The sequence below is a fragment of the Talpa europaea genome (assembly GCF_964194135.1).
Source record: "Talpa europaea genome assembly, chromosome: 11".
Taxonomy (NCBI): domain Eukaryota; kingdom Metazoa; phylum Chordata; class Mammalia; order Eulipotyphla; family Talpidae; genus Talpa; species Talpa europaea.
Window position 1 is genome coordinate 46,549,772 of NC_140078.1, and position 18,579 is coordinate 46,568,350.

Sequence of the window (18,579 nt, forward strand, 5' to 3'; positions counted from 1 at the left end):
CCTCAGCAGTGCCACCTGCCATTCCCTCCAATTCCACCATGAATTAAGCTCTGGTCCACCACTTATTGATGTGCACAACCTTCAGGTTCTCACTGGAGGGCCAATGCCATCCTTCACAAGCATGTTTTGGTTTGGACAGTCAGACACTGGATACTGTCTGGGGTAGGATAGATGGCCATTTGTGGCCTTAAAAACTCTGTATTTTTTCATCTCTCCCAATCCCCTCTTTGCAAATAAACCCTGTTCTTACAATCTGTGTTTAGGTTGTGTCTTGCAACTGTAAGGGCACAGGTGAGGACCCATAAACCATGAATTTCCCCAGATTTGTAGTTTTAATAAGGGACTTGTATCTATAATCTGTAACTCTTTCAACTCAAATAAAAAGAAAACCTATTTAAAAAAAAATAGATAATCATTCTAAATAGATAAATATCCACACAAGTTAAACAAATTTTCCAAACATTCATAAAAATAAGTTCAACATCATTAGTCATCAAAGAATTGTAAATTCAAATCACAGTCATACTGATTTATACCAAATGGAATGGCTAAAATAGGGTTTCTCTTAGAGATGATAAAACTTCTAAAAGGGACTATGGAAATTGGGCCTCTCCTGCTGCCCACTGCTCCCCTCAGCAGTGTACTTTGGTCCTTCTGCCTGCTCTGCTCCCCGCTCTGGCTCTGGTGAATTCTCTCACCCTCCCGTGCTTCTGACTGTACCCAGTGCTTGTATAAATAAATAAATAAATCTTAAAAAAATGGACTATGGAAATGATTCACAAATAATTGTGACTACATTAGAAAGTACTGGATTATACACTTTAATGTGTGATTTGTGTCTCAAATATTTGATGTCTCAAATATTTGATGTCTCAAATAACACTGTTAAAAATAAAGAAAGAGGATGTCCATAGTTTAAAAATTAGTTATAAAATATTTGGGGATTGTAGCAGATTGTAAATATGGACCCAATTCTTTGCAACTTCCTGCATTGAGGACTTCACAATGTAACCTCATTGTGCTCTTTTACTAATGGGTGAAATTACCACCCTACATTTTTTCTTGAACCATATATGATCTGGTTTGACTAAAAAGACACTAGAAAGTACAATGTGACCTGAAATTTAAATCACACTTGCAGAGTTTGGCCTTTTGCTCTCTTGTTCCCCAATCACTCAGACACTGATCTCAGAAGGAGAGTGAGAGAGAGTCTAGCAAATCCACTTGGACCCATTCCTCTCCAGCTAATCTGGACAATCATGAGAATGAATAACAGTAATGGAGATTAAGATAGAAAAGTTGGAAAGGCAGCACCACAAAACCAGAAACCTGGCTCACACAATGCTGGGAGCTGTAGGTGGGGGTAGAAGTAATGAACATAGTCATTAAACCAGTCATAGAAATGAAAAATCCTTAAGTTCCAACTGTGACAGCAAGTATCAGACTGCTAGAGAGAGTATCAGGAGGGGCGGACCAGAGATGGGACATGGAGACTGAGAATTGTAGAGAATTCTACATTGTAGAGAATCACTGGTCCTTACAAATCAACCTAATCACACCCTTAGAAGTATCAATAATAAGGTTAACAAAAGTTAACAACTCCACAAAGGAAAGAGCCCTCCTGTGCCTATGCAGATGCTCCTTGCTGCCATTTTTCTTTGAGGGGCAGCAGTCCTCCTGCCTGCCTGTGACCTATGACCATGCTGGTGCTTCTCTTCCCTGACCTTTGCAAATTAGCAGAGGCAGCTCTCATGCAAGGCTGCCCACTGGTGATTATGCAGGTGTCTCTTTTAGCAAACCTGTCCCTTTTAGGGCAGTTCTTTCTGCCCATTCATGTCTGTGCAAGCATTCTTTACCCTTTCCTCCAGTTTATAATAAACCTGCCCTTTTGGATATAACTAATGCTTCTGTCTCATGAAGATACTCACTTGAAAAACTGGCCAATGCTGCTAAAAGAGGAGCTCTGATGAAACTTTTCCCAGAGTTAAACGAAGGACCTCACTCTCCGAACCCAACATGTCTAAAACTAACTTCAACAGTATCCACAACTGGGTTTTATGAAGTTAATTTTCTGTCTTCCATAACAAAATCAAACTGATGCAGCGGATTTTATTTTATGTTCTTGGGAAAAAACTGAAGCCCCAAAAAATCAGATTTGTGAACTTCTAATTCATGAAACAAAGAAATGTTCAGGATTCTTGAACTTTCTTTGAACACACACACATACAAGTAAAATTCATTAATTTTAAGATATATGACCCAGAGAAAATAGATCTTCACCAAATTTCCGACCTTGTATTGTTTTAAATCTAAAATATAGTTCTAACCTAATAGAAACCCATATCCTTGGTCAAACCTGTTTATTCCTGTGCTTAGACTGCAATCTCAGTATGCAGCAGAGTTGCAGAACGGCACAGTTTTGCTGTTAGTATATTAATTCTTGGCAAGCCTGTGTTCATGATGGCTAAACCTGCCTCTCCAACAGAGAAGGTGGCAGGAACATATTGGCAAGGCCATGAAGCAATTAGGCCTAACTCACACAACTGATAATTCTTGTTAATGGAGATGCTGAGTACAGACAGAGCCAGGTTTCTAAAAGCAGCAGACTGGAGAGAAAGCAGGCTTCACCCTGTCTAGAGATTAATGAGATCTGAATAAAAATCTTTATCAAAGGGGTTGATTATTATTTGTGAAGTAGTTCATTAAGCTAGATGGAGTCGAAATGCTTCCATAGCCTCTTCAATCAGTTGTAAGTAAAATGGATTGAGACAACAGCTTTAGCATGAAAAGAAAAGGAAATATGGGAGTCAAGGAATTGAGTTTTAAAACTGTTTCTTTCAGTAATAACTGTTTTGGACCAACTACCTAACGTGGTTAAGTCTCAGTTTTGTTCTGATGAAATAAACAAATAAGCTGTCAGGGTTAAATGAGATGATATGCAAAAAGCCTTTGGCAAATAACTTGTGCTCAGTAATGTTAAATAGATTCAGCAACCCAGAAAAGAGAGTTTAACTCTGGCCTCAGAGTTTAGAAACACTGATACAAGCCTGTGATGAATTTGACTGCTCCATCTCTCTGTACAAACAAAAGCAGTAATCATTACTCCCAACTTTAGATGTCCTCTCCTGCCTCTTGCTGTGGTGAAAAGCACATGGGCAGGACACCAGAGCCCCTTCTTTATCATGAAATACCCTTAGGCATCTGACCAAGGGCTCACAGGGAACACTTTCTTCCCCAGATTTCCTGCTCACTTACCAGCCTTTCTTAAACTCTGATTTATCTCATTATTCATTATGCAAACCCAAAAGCTAATAAATACCATGCCTATTCCAGAAGTGCCAGATCAGCAGCTTCAATCAATGCCTCCTACACAATGCCTTCTCTACATTTTCTGTCCCCAACATTCTATTTTATTTAACTTCCCAACAAGAAAACAAAAATAGTCACTTAATAGCCTACTCCTGCTTTTGGCTCTTATTGACTTGCTTTGCTTTGTTCCCCTGTTTTTACCCTAGAATTAAAAACTCTCATGACTTGACCCCAAAGATTGTCTTCAAGTATATATCCTGCTATTCAGCCTGCCCCCAAATTAGTCAAGATGTTTTCAAGCATGATATGCATTATTATCTCCATGCCACTTCAGTCACTAGGATGACACTCAAAATCTATTAGCTGCCTATTAACAGACCTGGTTTAAATAAATCATCTTCCATGAAGCATGCATCTGTTCCCTTCTTACCCCCATTATGTATACTACTTGGGGATCTTCTTGTGGCTATAATCTTCATATAATTTTAGATTTATGTGCCTATACTATTTCCATATGGGTCCTGCTGTATTCACCAGTCTATCTCAAGACACTGTACTGCATAAACATTCACTAACACTTGGTGTCTTCAACAGAGTTGAATAACACAGCCTTTTTTTTTTTTTATCAATCCCATGGAAAATGCATTGCATTTTGTTGCACTAACACATATATGTGTTACTCTAGACTATAAGCTTACTAAGACAGGAACCATGTTTTTGTTGTCTCTCATAGGACAGGCACTCAACAAACATGACTGAACGAAAGGAATCTTTCTTGAGCCTGAATCCATGGAAAAAAAATGTCTCACATAACTTCCATGTTTCACCTTTAATGTGAGAAAGAGTATGTTTATTCTTAAGCGGGGGGGGTGGATTAGAAAATGAAATCAAAGCATTCTCTTTGGGGAAGTGACAACTCTAGGTGACATCACTCATGATCTTAATTTCTAAGGACTGAGGCATCCAACCAAAATATCCAGCATTGGGCCTCCCCTGGTGGCGCAGGCAGTTGAGTGCAGCACTATGAAACTGTCTGCAGCCTCTGCAGTGCCAGTTGGATCCCAACCAGCCAGCGAGGGTCCCACATGGCGCGACAGACCTCTCCTGCCTTACCCACTGCTCCCCTTGGCAGTGTATTTCAGTAGATCCACCTGTTCTGCTCCCCACTCTCTCTAGTGAATACTCTAACCTCCCATACTGTTAGCCTACACTCCAGTTCTTTTATGCATAAATAAATCTTTTTTTTTTTTAAGGTACCATTTCTAGTTAAGAGAATTAATTCAGTGGTTAGTAGAGAGAGTTAAATTACATGACAATGTGTTAAAACAAAGTCTCAGAAACAAACATTTGGTAGCCCATCATTTCATAGTTTCATATTATGGCAGAAATCATTGTATGTACTCATTACAAACTTTCTCCCCCCTTTGTGCAAATGGTGTATCATATGAAATTATCTATTTCATAATAGATAATTGAGCCAGTTCATTATGTGAGGATGTAATCTTAATCTAAGTGTTTATGTTTATAGTAACATTTTGTAGAAGTATTAAATGAGGGCCTCCTCGGTGGTGCAGTGGTTGAGTGCTGGGTTGCAAAGCTGCCAACAGCCTCTGCAGCACCGGTTCGATCCCCAGTTGCCAGGTGAGGGTCCCACAGGGTGCGCAAACCTCTCCTGCTCCCTGCTGCTTCCCCTCAGAGGTGTACTTCATCAGTCTGCCTGCTTTGCTCTCTGCTCTGACTCTGGTGAATTCTCTTACCCTCCCGCACTTCTGACTGTACCCAGTGCTTGTATAAATAAATAAATAAATCTTTAAAAAAAAGAAGTATCAAATCAAAGATATCACACTGAAGCACACAGTGTGATAGAGGTGACATATTAATTCGCAACTATTAATTTGTATGGAGAGTAGTCATTGACAACTCACATATCACTCTAACCCTTTCATTTCTTATCAGGTATGTGAACTAGAGATATCCTCCAGACAAACATTTATAGTTTAACAAAATGGCTACAAATTAATGATAGCATCCTTTGAAGCTTATTCTGTCTTATATTCTTGAATCTGAAACAGATATGTATATCTGTTTTAGACAAAACAGTCTAAAAAGACACAATGAAACAGTGCTAAACCAGGATGCTAAGGATAGTGACCAGGGTAGGGGAGAGATTCTCACCCACACACAATTGCAAGACCACTCAGTCTCAGTGTTCAACAACAACAGGGTCTATTAAACAAACAAGATTCTGTGAAATAGAAAGAGATTTTGAGGCCACAAGTGGCCTGCTATCTCACCCCAGATAGTGTTCACAGTGTCCAGAAATCCCAGAGTCTGCTTCTGGAAGATGAGGTGACACTATAGCAGCCCACAGCAGCAGACTGAAGCCTGCAAGGTCCACGAGAACAGATTGTGGTGGACTCAACAGCACCAGGAGGAGGTTCCAAAGAACCAGAGGCTGTGGTCAGCTCTTCCAGATGCTGAGCCATGCCTGATGGAGCTCCTTGCAGGCGATGTCAGAAACAGGGCCTGAGGCAGGTGCAACAGCTGAGTGTCTTTGAAGATCTGCAGAAATGTGGCAGTCTAGCAGTCCATGAAGTCTATGAAGATCTGGTGAATCCCACAGATGTCGACTACTTGATGCATCTCTCTCTTCAGAGGCCATCTGCTCAATCCCTCTTCTAAAAATGGTGGTTCAATGAATGCTTTATGTTTGAAGGCCAGATGCTGACTTCTCCTTCCAATGAATCCTTCTCTCTTTGGAGGTCAGGAGCAGAATATTCCTTCTTTGAAGGTGATCCAACAAATTCTTCTTCTCTCTTCAGAAGATGGCTGTAGACTGACTCAAGCTCTGCCTTATATCCCCACAGTATCTCCCACCCTACAAGTCTGATTGGACCATTTTCAATCCTAAATATCGTATTGGACTGTTTAGTAACAATCAGCTTACATTCCATTGTTCAATCCAAACAATAAACTAATGAAGTGAGCTAGAACCTGATTGTTCCATTTAGCTTTTACTTGATGGGTCAATTTTGGAATATGAAAGTCAGATTTAAAAGTGGGGAAAACCCAACCTGTCCTACACTCATGTTAGGGCAGGCCTGTGGGCCTGTTGGCTCTTGCCATGGCTGGAGCTGACCTTGCTGGAGTGAGGGAAGGGAACATCACATGTGGTGGGCTGACATGCCTCAGTCTCAACAAAGCCACCTTGCCATGTCACCCTTGAGTGCCAATTATAATTCCTATGCTTTTCTGGTTGGACAACTGAAGGAAGTAAAAATTTGATAATCTTAAACATTTCTTTAAATCATTTAAAGTTTTATTTGTTTATAGATAACTCTATCCTCCTTTCCCACAGAAATTGACCTGGCTCACTTCAAATTGTAATCCTTTTGCTTCAAAGTTTAATGTATTGCTTTTTCTGGGAGGACTGCTTTTAACAGACTTAAATTTTCTGCTTAAGTCAGTTCCAAAGGGGAAAAAAGGTAGGTATGACACACTATTGCCCTGGGTTCCTTCCTGGTGGGTCATGGATGTACCCACAGCCTGCAGATGAAAAGGCTAATGAGGTAGAGCAGGAATTCAACAGAATGGCTGCAGTCCCTCACTTTCTTAACCAGTATTTTGAAAAAAATAAAAATAAAAATAACTATGTGCATTTTAGAACAAAGGCCTCAAATCTTATTAGTTTATCTCATAATAGGGGCCACTAATTGTAAAACTTCTCCTAAACTCATTATATCTTCTGTAAATTCCTGCCATTTTTGGTAAACAAAAGTGGTTTAAACCCATTCAGGATCTCATCAGTGAGCTCCTGTCCCCTTAGACTAAGCAAGTGTTTATATCAGCAGGCTTAAGAACCAATGAAAAATCCTTCACTGAATCTGACCACACTCATTCTTGAGTGTGTATTATCACCTACAATAAAGCTTCACTCCTAATTCACTTACACTGATCCCACATGCGTTCTTTCCTGAATGGAAATAAAGAACATGTATTTCCTCGGCACCCTTAGGCCCCACCACTAAGTCTTTAAGGATATGCTCCATTTTGGATATACAGAGGATCTGGGAATGCATCCTGCAGCAAGCACCACTGACCACAGAGGTTGGTGTTATCACTCCTGGCTATCAGGCAGCCTCTATGCCACTTCAGCAATTCTTAGATAACAGCTTCACATACATAAATATACACTTGTGTTCTCACACAGAAATGTGTGAATAACTATTTAGTATAATATGGCATGCTAAAAACAGAAGCTCTAGGGTACAGACTGGTCAACCTAATGGCCTGCCCTCTGCTGAGGAAATAATACAATCAGGAGAATGACAACGAACCAACATCCACTGGACTTTAAGAAAATTACTTTAAGAGTGAATAATGGGACTCTGGGGAGCAACATGGCAGCGAGGAGACGCTGCGAGTAAGATCTCCCATTAAAAAAAGTTAATAGGGAGGAAAAGCGGCAGGTCCCAGTGAGAACTGGGACACGGAAGATAAACGGGTGACTCCAGCAAACTGCCCGAAGAAGAAAGTTGCCATAAAAGAGGACCAGAAGGGAGGAAAGCGCAGAACCCTGCTCCCCTCCCCCACCCACAGAGTTGGCACTCTCCGACCAGCAGAGAGGAGGAAAAAAAAACAAACAAACTAAAATGACCAACAAGAACAAACTACGCAGCAAGCGGGACTGTGAGTGGAAAGGAACTATTTCAGCCACCACACCCCGTGAACGGGAGCTGTGGAGAATCCTGCAGGATTAGCTGCGGAGGTGAGCTCCAGGAGCCATTAAAGAGAGCCCCCCCCCCAGGAGGAGACCAGCACCAGCACACAGCCCTGGGCCGCCCAGTAAGCTTGCCCAGAAAAGCTGCGCGCTGGAAAACCAAGTGCGGATCGGAATCGGGATCGCGCGGAAAAGCAGTGCGGTTGAAAAGCAAACGCAGACCTGGATCGCAGCTGCCCAGGTCCCTGAGCTTGCGACCTAGGCTTGTGGGGAGACGCGCGGAGGCCCTCACTGAGTGAGCAGGAACCAGTTGCCCAGGCACGGGAGCGGGATTCAAAAGGCGCCATTCCCACGCCACAGAACTGGGCTACAACCCGCGTCCTGGAACTGAGGGCTTTGGAACTGAGACCCGGGGCACGAAATTAGGGGCGTGGGTTCCCCACGACGGTGGGGCACAAGGCAGACACAGCACCCCAAAGCCGTTGAGGTTTACCCTACCATTCCCGCTCTGGTTCCTGTCCCACAGGGTGGAAAATCAGCTCCCCAAAGGCTCTAGGAGAGATCTCTGGTGCCGCCTAGCAACTTAAAACCAGCAGAGGCTCCTGGAGGAGCCAATGGCCAGCTGGGGAGTTAGCCCACGCCGGGCCCCATCCGACCAGTAGTCTGAGCCCACAGGGGGAGCGAGCACCCACAGCCGGGGCAGACCAGGCGCGCAGAAGAGTGTGCCTGAGACCAGACACGCAGGGAGTGTGTCCCACATCACCATTTTAGAATAGGGACATTACTTCAGTAAAGACTACCTGCAGAAGGCTTCCTCAGGAGCCAGAGGTGAGCGGGGGAAGTTCGCCCACGCCAGACTCCCTCTGGCCTGCAGTCCAAGCCCAGAGGGGGAGCAGGAACCCACCGCCGCAGCAGACCAGGCGCACAGGGGAGTGTGTCCCCACATCGGCATTTTAGAACAGGGACCTTTCTCCAGTAAAGACTGCTTGAAACTGAAATATGGCTCCTGGAGGAATCAGAGGGGAGCAGAGAAGCAGCTCTGCTTCTCACGCAAGATGGCGGCCAGTCCCAACAACACAATGTCCCAACGCATACGGCAAATTAGAAAACAGACAGATGGGAGTAGAAGAACCACACGCAACCTAGCAACTCCCCAGGGAAAAAGCACACCACAAAAAGAAAACCAGCCCCAAGATTGCAACGACAGTAACTTGGAAGAACTTCTGAGCCTTCCAGAAAGAGAATTTAAAATTGCCATGATTACAAAACTGACAGAAGTCATAAAGGAAAACAATGATAAGGGAAAAATAATCAACAATCAGAAGAATGAAATTGAGTCCCTAAAGAGGGAAAACAATGGTCAGAAGAATGAAATTGAGTCCCTAAAGAGGGAAGTAAAAGAAATGCAGGAGATCAAAGAATTAATGGAAGAACTAAAGAATTCTGGGAAAAGCAATGAAAGCAGAATAGATGAGATGGAAGAACGAATAAGTACTCTTGAAGACACAGAAATAAAAAGAACCAAAACAGAAAAGGAAAGAGAAGTACGAAGGAAAAAGAATGAAGAAAGACTTCGGGAACTATCTGACTCCATGAGGAAAGGAAATATAAGAGTTATAGGAATACCAGAAGGAGAGTAGAGAGATGTAGGAACAGAGAAACTATTCAAAGAGATAATTGAAGAGAACTTCCCAAATGTGAAGAAGGAGCTGAAAATTGATATACAAGAAGCAAGAAGAACACCAAACTTCCACGACGAAAGGAAAAATACAGCAAGACACATAATAGTAAAGCTCCCAAGAATCCAGGACAAGGAAAAAATAATGAAGCTGGCAAGAGGGAAGAAACAGATAACATTCAAAGGAAAACCAATCAAGCTGACATCAGACTTCTCTGAAGAAACACTACGGGCAAGGAGAGAGTAGAGGGACATAGTCAACAGACTCCAAGAAAACAGATGCCAACCAAGAATACTCTATCCCGCAAAGCTCTCCTTCCTCTTTGAAGAAAGAATATGGACCTTCCCAGAGAAACAGAAACTCCGGAATTTCATTGCAACTAAACCCCCACTCCAAAAAATACTACAAGTAGTCCTAAAGCCAGAACCTCAGAGGGACGAATAACAATGAAAGAAGGCCAAAAAAAAAAGTTATTAAAAGAATAAATAAATAAAATCAAAGGAAAGACAAACACAATGGCAAATACAGATGCTAACATATCAATATTAACTCTAAATGTAAATGGACTAAACTCTTCAATAAAAAGACACAGAGTTGCAGCCTAGATTAAGAAACAAAACCCAACCTTTTTCTGTCTCCAGGAAACACATTTAGCTACAAAAGATAAAAATAGGCTCAAAGTTAAAGGATGGAAAACAATCCTACAAGCAAATGGACCAAAAAAGAAAGCAGGAACAGCTATACTTATATCAGATAAAACAGATTTCAAACTCAAAAAGATAAAAAGAGACCCCAATCTTCACTACATTATGATCAAGGGGACAATACTTCAAGAAGAAATAATGCTCATTAACATATAGTCACCAAACGAAGGAGCACCAAAATATATCAGACAACTCTTGTCCTCTCTGAAAACAGACATCAGAGAAAACACATACGTAGTGGGAGACTTCAACACACCACTATCAACAATGGATAGATCAACAAGACAAAAAATAAGTAAAGAAACCAAAGCTCTAAATAAGGAACTAGAGCAATTGGGCTTAACAGACATCTATAGAACACTAAAACCCAAAAAAACGGAGTACACATTTTTCTCAAGCGCACACGGATCATTCTCCAGGATTGATCACATACTGGGGCACAAGACAAACATCAACAGATACACCAAGATTGAAATCATATCAACCATCTTTTCTGACCATGAAGGCATCAAACTAGAAATAAACCATAAAAAGAAGGCAAGGAACTTTCCTACCTCATGGAGATTAAAAACCACACTACTGGAAGACCACTGAACTAATGAGGAGATCAAAGAAGAAATTAAAAAATTCTTTGAACTTAACTACAAGGAGGACACCAATATCCTAAATGTATGGGATGCAGCAAAAGCAGTAATAAGAGGAAAATATATAGCAATAGAAGCTCACATCAAGAAACAAGAAAGAACTCAAGGAAACAACCTAATCTCGAAGCTCAAAGATCTAGAAAAAGAACAACAAAAAAACCCCAAAACCAGTAGAAGAAAAGAAATAATAAAAACCAAAGCAGAAATAAATGAAATTGAAACTAAAAAAACAATCCAAAAGATCAATGAAACCAAGAGCTGGTTCTTTGAAAAAATAAATAAAATAGACAAACCCCTAGCCAGGCTCACAAAGGAAAAAAGGGAGAAAGCACAAATAAACAGGATCATCAATGCAGGAGGAGAAATCACAACGGACACAGCAGAAATCAAAAGAATAATCAATAACTACTATGAATAATTAAATGCAAACAAGTTTAACAATCTAGAGGAGATGGACAAATTCCTGCAACTCTACAATCACCCAAAGCTAGATAAAGAAGAAATAGAACACCTAAACAGACCAAATACAAGCAGCGAAATTGAAATGGTAATCAAAACCTCCCCAAAAACAAAAGCCCAGGACCTGATGTATTTACAAATGAATTCTACCAAACATTCAGAGACGAATTAGTGCCTATCCTTCACAAACTCTTCCAAAAAATTGAGAAGGAAGCAACAATACCAAACACGTTCTATGAAGCCAACATTACACTAATACCAAAACTGAACAAGGACAACACAAAAAAGGAAAACTACAGGCCAATCAATCTAATGAACACTGATGCAAAAGTCCTCAATAAAATTTTTGCTATCAGAATCCAACAATGTATCCATAAGATAATTAACCACGACCAAGTAGGATTCATTCCAGGGACACAAGGATGGTTTAACATCCGAAAATCAAACAACGTTATCCAACACATCAACAAAAAGAAATATAAAAACCATATGATAGTATCAATAGATGCTGAGAAAGCTTTCGACAAAGTGCAACACCCATTCATGATAAAAGCCCTTGAAATTCTTGGGATACAAGGAACATACCTCAACATCATAAAGGCCATATATGACAAGCCAACAGCCAGTATCATTCTCAATGGTGAAAAGCTGAAAGCAATTCCACTAAGATCTGGAACAAGACAAGGATGACCACTCTCACCACTGCTTTTCAATATAATACTGGAAGTCCTAGCCAGAGCAATAAGAAAAGAGAAAGACATCCAAGGAATCCAAATAGGAAAAGAAGAAGTCAAACTATCACTATTTGCAGATGATATGATAATATACATAGAGGACCCCAAAAACTCCACAGAAAAACTAATTCAACTCATCAATCAGTTCAGTAAAGTGGCAGGATACAAAATCAACACGCAAAAGTCAGTAGCCTTCCTATACACAAACAATAAATCTGAAGAAGTAGAAATCAAAAAAACCATCCCTTTTTTTATTGAAACAAAAAAAAATCAAATATTTGGGAATAAATCTAACAAAAGAGGTAAAGGACCTATACAAAGAAAACTATAAAACACTGTTAAAAGAAATAGAAGAAGACACAAAGAAATGGAAAGACATCCCCTGCTCATGGATTGGAAGAATAAACATTATTAAAATGGCCATCCTTCCAAAAGCAATATACAGATTCAATGCTATTCCAATCAAAATTTCAATGTCATTCTTTAAAGAAATAGAACAATTATTGATGAAATTCATATGGAATCACAAAAAAACCCGAATAGCCAAAGCTCTCCTGAAAACAAATGAAGGGAATGGCGGCATCACACTCCCAGACTTCAAACTATACTACAAAGCCATAATCATCAAAAGTGCATGGTATTGGAACAAGAACAGACATACAGACCAATGGAATCGAATAGAAAATCCAGAAATAAACCCACAGATTTATGGTCAACTAATCTTTGACAAAGGAGCAAAGACTATGCATTGGAGCAAAGAAAGTTTGTTCAATAAATGGTGCTGGGAAAACTGGGTCGCTTCATGCGAAAGAATGAATCTTGACCACTACCTCACACCATACACAAAAATCAACTCAAAATGGATTAAAGAAATAGACATAAGACCTGAAACCATAAAATATATAGACGGAAACATAGGTGAAACACTACGTGATTTGCACATCAAAGACATCTTTACAGACACATCACCCAAAGCAGTGATAATAAAGGCAAAGATAAACAGCTGGGACTACATCAAATTAAAGAGCTTCTGCACAGCAAAAGAGACAATAACAAAAACAAAGAGAAACCCCACCAACTGGGAGAACATTTTTGCACCCAACACTAATGATAAAGGACTGATCACAAAAATCTGCAGAGAGCTGATGAGACTCAACAACAACAAAGAAAATAATCCAGTCAAAAAATGGGCAGAAGAGCTAAATAGAAACTTCTCTGAAGAGGAAATGCAAATGGCCAACAGGCATATGAAAAAATGTTCAACATCACTTGTAATCAGGGAAATGCATATCAAAACTACCATGATATACCATCTTACACCAGTGAGAATGGCACATATTAAAAAAAACTAGCAACAACAAATGTTGGCGAGGGTGTGGAGAAAAAGGAACTCTTCTGCACAGTTGGTGGGAGTGCACATTGGTCCAACCACTGTGGAGAGCTGTGTGGAGATTTCTGGACCTACTAAACATAGAGCTTCCATATGATCCAGCAATTCCACTCCTAGGTATTTACCCAAAGGACACAGAAACATCAATTCCAAAGAACACCTGCACCCCTATGTTTATAGCAGCACTGTTTACAATAGCTAAGCCCAAATGCCCAAAAATAGATGACTGGATCAAGAAGATGTGGTACATATATACCATGGAATATTACTCAGCATTCGAAAAAGATAAACACATGCAATTTGCAGCAACATGGATCGCGCTGGAAGGGATCATGCTCAGCGAAATAAGCCAAAAAGAAAAAGAAAAATACCGCATGGTCTCACTCATAGCAGGAATCTAGAAAACTTAAATAAGGTACCAGGAAAATGAATAACTATAAGAAAGTGAAAATCAAAATCAACAAAAAACTATGAACCAGAGACACTTTTAGGGGTGCGGGGGCGGGAGGGGAGGGATTGGGGTCAGAATGGGGTGGCTGCAATTGTATGGGGAATATAAAAATAAAATATATTATTTAAAAAAAAAGAGTGAATAATGTAATGTTCTCCTTTTGTTTTGTTTTCTCCTTCCTGTTGTGTATGTCTTAGAACATGATTATTATGTATGGAGCTCCAGAAGCCATTATAGAATCAAGAAAATTGTAAAGATGTATGACAATGAATCAGTGCCAACAACTGGTTACTTCTATATGGATATGCTTATGTTAATGGATATACATCAATCAATGTGTTTAATGTCTATTACTAATAGACTGATACAATTCAGAGCTGACACAGAAGAAAAGATTAAAGATATGAGAGAAGAAAAACACTAGAGGAAAGTATCAGAAGGGAAAGAGATGATACTATTATCAAACCAACAGAAGCAAGACACTTGACAAAAAGGTAAAATTATTTCTCAGAAATAGGGACAAGGATGAGAAGGATGCTGATTAAATAGAAATTGTGTGAGACTACATCAGAGAGCTAGCTGATGGGTCTTGTCTCATCTAGTAACTCAGTGTGCATTAAATGAGTGGGCTGCCCAAGTCACAATGTAAATGGAGAAAATATCAAGAGGTAGGTCAACAAGAGAGAGATGTTGATGCAGATGCCATTGAAGACACAAGAACTTGCATCAGTGTGGCCCTGGAACGAGAAGTAGGTGGAATGCATGTGCATGGGGCCCCTTGATTCAGGAGTCAGATTAGCTATATTTGAGTGCTAACCCAACCACAGCCCTCTTTCTTTATTTATTAAATGGGGAGAGTTGTGAGAATATACATCATAGAACAAAGTAGAACCAATGGTTTGTTGTAACCTTCTTTTGATTAATTCTCTATGCTTATAAAAGGAAAGGGACTATACTAGCCACTTCATTGGTTTGTCATGATGAACGAGCTAGTTAATATGCATAAAGCACTTAGAACAGGCATGCATTCAGTATTATTGTACAGCTACTCTTAGTTAACATTCTAAGTCAATATGCTAGATAGTCTATAGTCAATTCTATAGCCAGCATGAAAAAGAACACTTTTGATAAAAATGGAACCAGATAAAAGGTGAGAATCAGAATATACTAGAGAAGGGGTATTCCATAGGCTAGAGGAGGATGAATTACAAGTATTCAGGGAAAGAACTGGATCATGGTGCAGAGGTGATCTATAATTTTGTGAGATTCAGCTTTCTTTAGCCAGAGATTCAAAGGAGAAGATCAGAAGAGGAGAAAGAATCTTCACCAGTTTCTTAAGCTTAAAGGAAGACTATCAGTGACTTTGAACTCTTCCTACTTTAGAAGAAGACAGAAACAAAGAAACACCTTGGTCATCAACTAGGCTCCAGGACCACTCAGGAGGAAATGTAGATCAAGTGTCAGCCAGTGAGCACCAGACTGATAAAACTGGGAAGTGGAGGATGATGGGGTGGTGGTGGGGAGAACTCTCCAGGAAGAGTAAAAACATCCATGATGATTTGACAGTGGTATGGAAGAAGCAGAATTTGAGAATCCATATGAAGTGAATTCTGTGGAAAACTCACAGCCTGACAAGAGGCATATGTTCAGATGGGGCCAGAAGGAGTTGGCTTCTTGGTTGAAAGAGAGGCCAGAGTTAGAAATGGTGGGAGGTGTGTACAGAAATAAGGTCAACTTGTGTGTGGAGGAAAAGGCCACTTTTTCTAAGGAGGTCTGGCCTCTGGAGATCTATCCTCTATACCCTTTTTGTTCTTAAATTTAATCAGTTACCAGATTGGGACAATTCTTCACATTTCCATGGGAGACAGGATGCAAGGAGTAGTTGGTTCTTCATAAAGGTAGGAAGAGCAGGACACAGTCCCAAGTTGGAATGGAAAATCTCTTTATGCAAGTCCACATAATGTACTGGTTTTATGTCTTCTTTATTGAAATAAATTATTAAAATTCTTATTAAATTTTCACATGGTTGTTTCATAGCTTAGGGACACAAAGAACATTTAAAATATATATTGAATACCAACTCTAAATGATGCTGTAGAATTTTCACATAAGATCATTTACAAAGTTATAACAAGAAGGTTTTGACTGGGTCTTCCCTGGTGGTGCAGCAGTTGAGCTCTGGGTTGCAAAGCTGCCCACAGCCTCTGCAGCACCAGTTCGATCCCTGGCCACCGGCTAGGGTCCTACATGGCATGCAGACCTCTCCTGCCACACCCGCTGCTCCCCTCTGCGGTGTATCTCATCAGTCTGCCTGTTCTGTTCCCCACTCTGGTGAATTCTCTCACCCTCCCACGCTTCTGACTGTACCCAGTGCTGTATAAATAAATAAATAAATAAATAAACAAATAAATAAACAAATAAATAAATAAATAAATAAATAAATAAATCTTAAAAACAAAAAAGACTGTTTTCACCTTGAGAAGAGAGTAGAACATCAAGTTAGTAAATGAGTGAATTTAGATTATGGCAACCCTCTGGAGAGTCAAAGCCTAACATTTCAAGGTGGAATGTGTCCTCTTTGGTGTGTCTATCCTGGGTTTTCCCAGGCCCAGGCATCCAGGACTGTCTGTTGTTGTCCTCAGATGGCTTTTCTGTAATAGTGCAAATATATAAGAATAGGGCAGTGCCAAGGTGATGAAAGAATGCCTCAAATTTCCTCCAGGAACATAAAAGAACATTGTAACAGGAAAGTTTGGGAAATTCACACTTCATACACCTAGTTTTTGGCAGGGTGGATGCAATAATACACCAAAGAAGAAAAGTAGGTTATTGTTATGAAGAGAGAACACAGAGTGTTAGAAAGGCCAGTGACATCTCACAGAAGCACTGCAGTGACAGGATACTGTGGGTGGAGGTCTGTAAGGAGGAACAGTGTTCAGAGGTGTGCAGGAAAGCATCCATATAACTCTAGCTTGAAGAGCTCCAAGGCCCTGTACAAGTGTCCAGATCCATCCAAGTTCCTGTCCCAGGGTCCATCTCACAACTATGACTCTTAAATATCAGTTGGGGCCAGACTGAAGCTGAAAGAGAGAAAGGAATTCTTGCTACATTCATCTGACTTTGTAGTTTCTGTAACATGCATCATTCCAGGTCCTAGAATTGGCCTGTGTGCACATGATACACATTGGCTTCCTCCCTGACAAGATCCTGCTCTACAGACCCACCTCCTCTTAGCCACAGAAAAACTCACATTCTGGAGATTCTATCCAAACAATCAAGGGGAAGGGTGGTAGGACCCAGTATGCTTGTTTTTTGGAACTGATTACCTAAACTTGTAAGTAGATGCCCCAACCATCTCTGAACTCCCCAAGGACATAGAAAAAAAGTACTAATTAAGACCTTGATTTTCTACAAGGACAGTTTGATTCCACAGACATGTCTGACCACACCTGGAGACATAGGTTGTCACAATGGATCAGGGACAGTAGGTGTCAAACAAGATACTAATTATTGCACTAATTTTTCTCTGAGGGCTTTCACTGTGGATATTGGGTTCGATCTAATCACACAGAACTGTAGCATGGAGATTAGGGTTCAGAAACTAATTTTTGAATAGAACAATGCAAGCATTTGCAAATTCATGGTATAGAGAATAGCACTGAAATAAGCAGTTGGTATGGGTGGCAGGAAGAGCAAAAGTCAATATAGGATCAGCCCCATCTTTTGCATCTCCACTGAGAATTCCTTAAACTTGTATTTTAATTCAAGCTCAGGATCATCTCTCTCAAACCCTAACTTTCTCCTGAGTTATCCCTTCAGCTCCCCACATCCCTCTTTCCACTCTCTTCCTCACTCTTCCTCACTCTTCAAATTCTCTAAATCCCAAATCACAAGACTATCCTTGACTCTTTTTATTGTTCACCCACATGTCTGCTTTGTTGCTGTCTTTGCTTAGCTTCCATCCATATCATTCAAACTCATTGCTTATTAATATTGCTTCATTTTTGGTTTTCATCAATTTTACAAAAAAAGAAAACTACTGCAGAAGCCCTCTCTGACCCACCCCTATCCTTGTTCTCTTGTTTTCCCTTCTCCAAAGCACAATGTGATACACTGTCAGGATGTCATCTTCTACAAAGCACACACAATAAAAATGGCAGCAAAGAAGCATAGAATTGTGACCTGACTGAGGCCTCCTCTATGTTTTCATATATAAATATATAGTCCTTATAGTGACTGTCCTACAACTGAGGAGATTGAGACAAAGAAGTTGGGTGATGGGATCACGGAGGAAGTCAGATCAGTCTTTAGGCTGTAGGGACACAAAGACTGATAGCAGTATTTAGGCTATAGGGAGACAAAGACAAAGGTCTCATAGTACCTCAACACTCAATACTTAGAATCTCCAGGAAATTAATTCAGATAAAACTTCTGGAGTCACCACTCAAGGTCACATTATATGGCAATGGACTTAGGCCTCTGGGAGGAA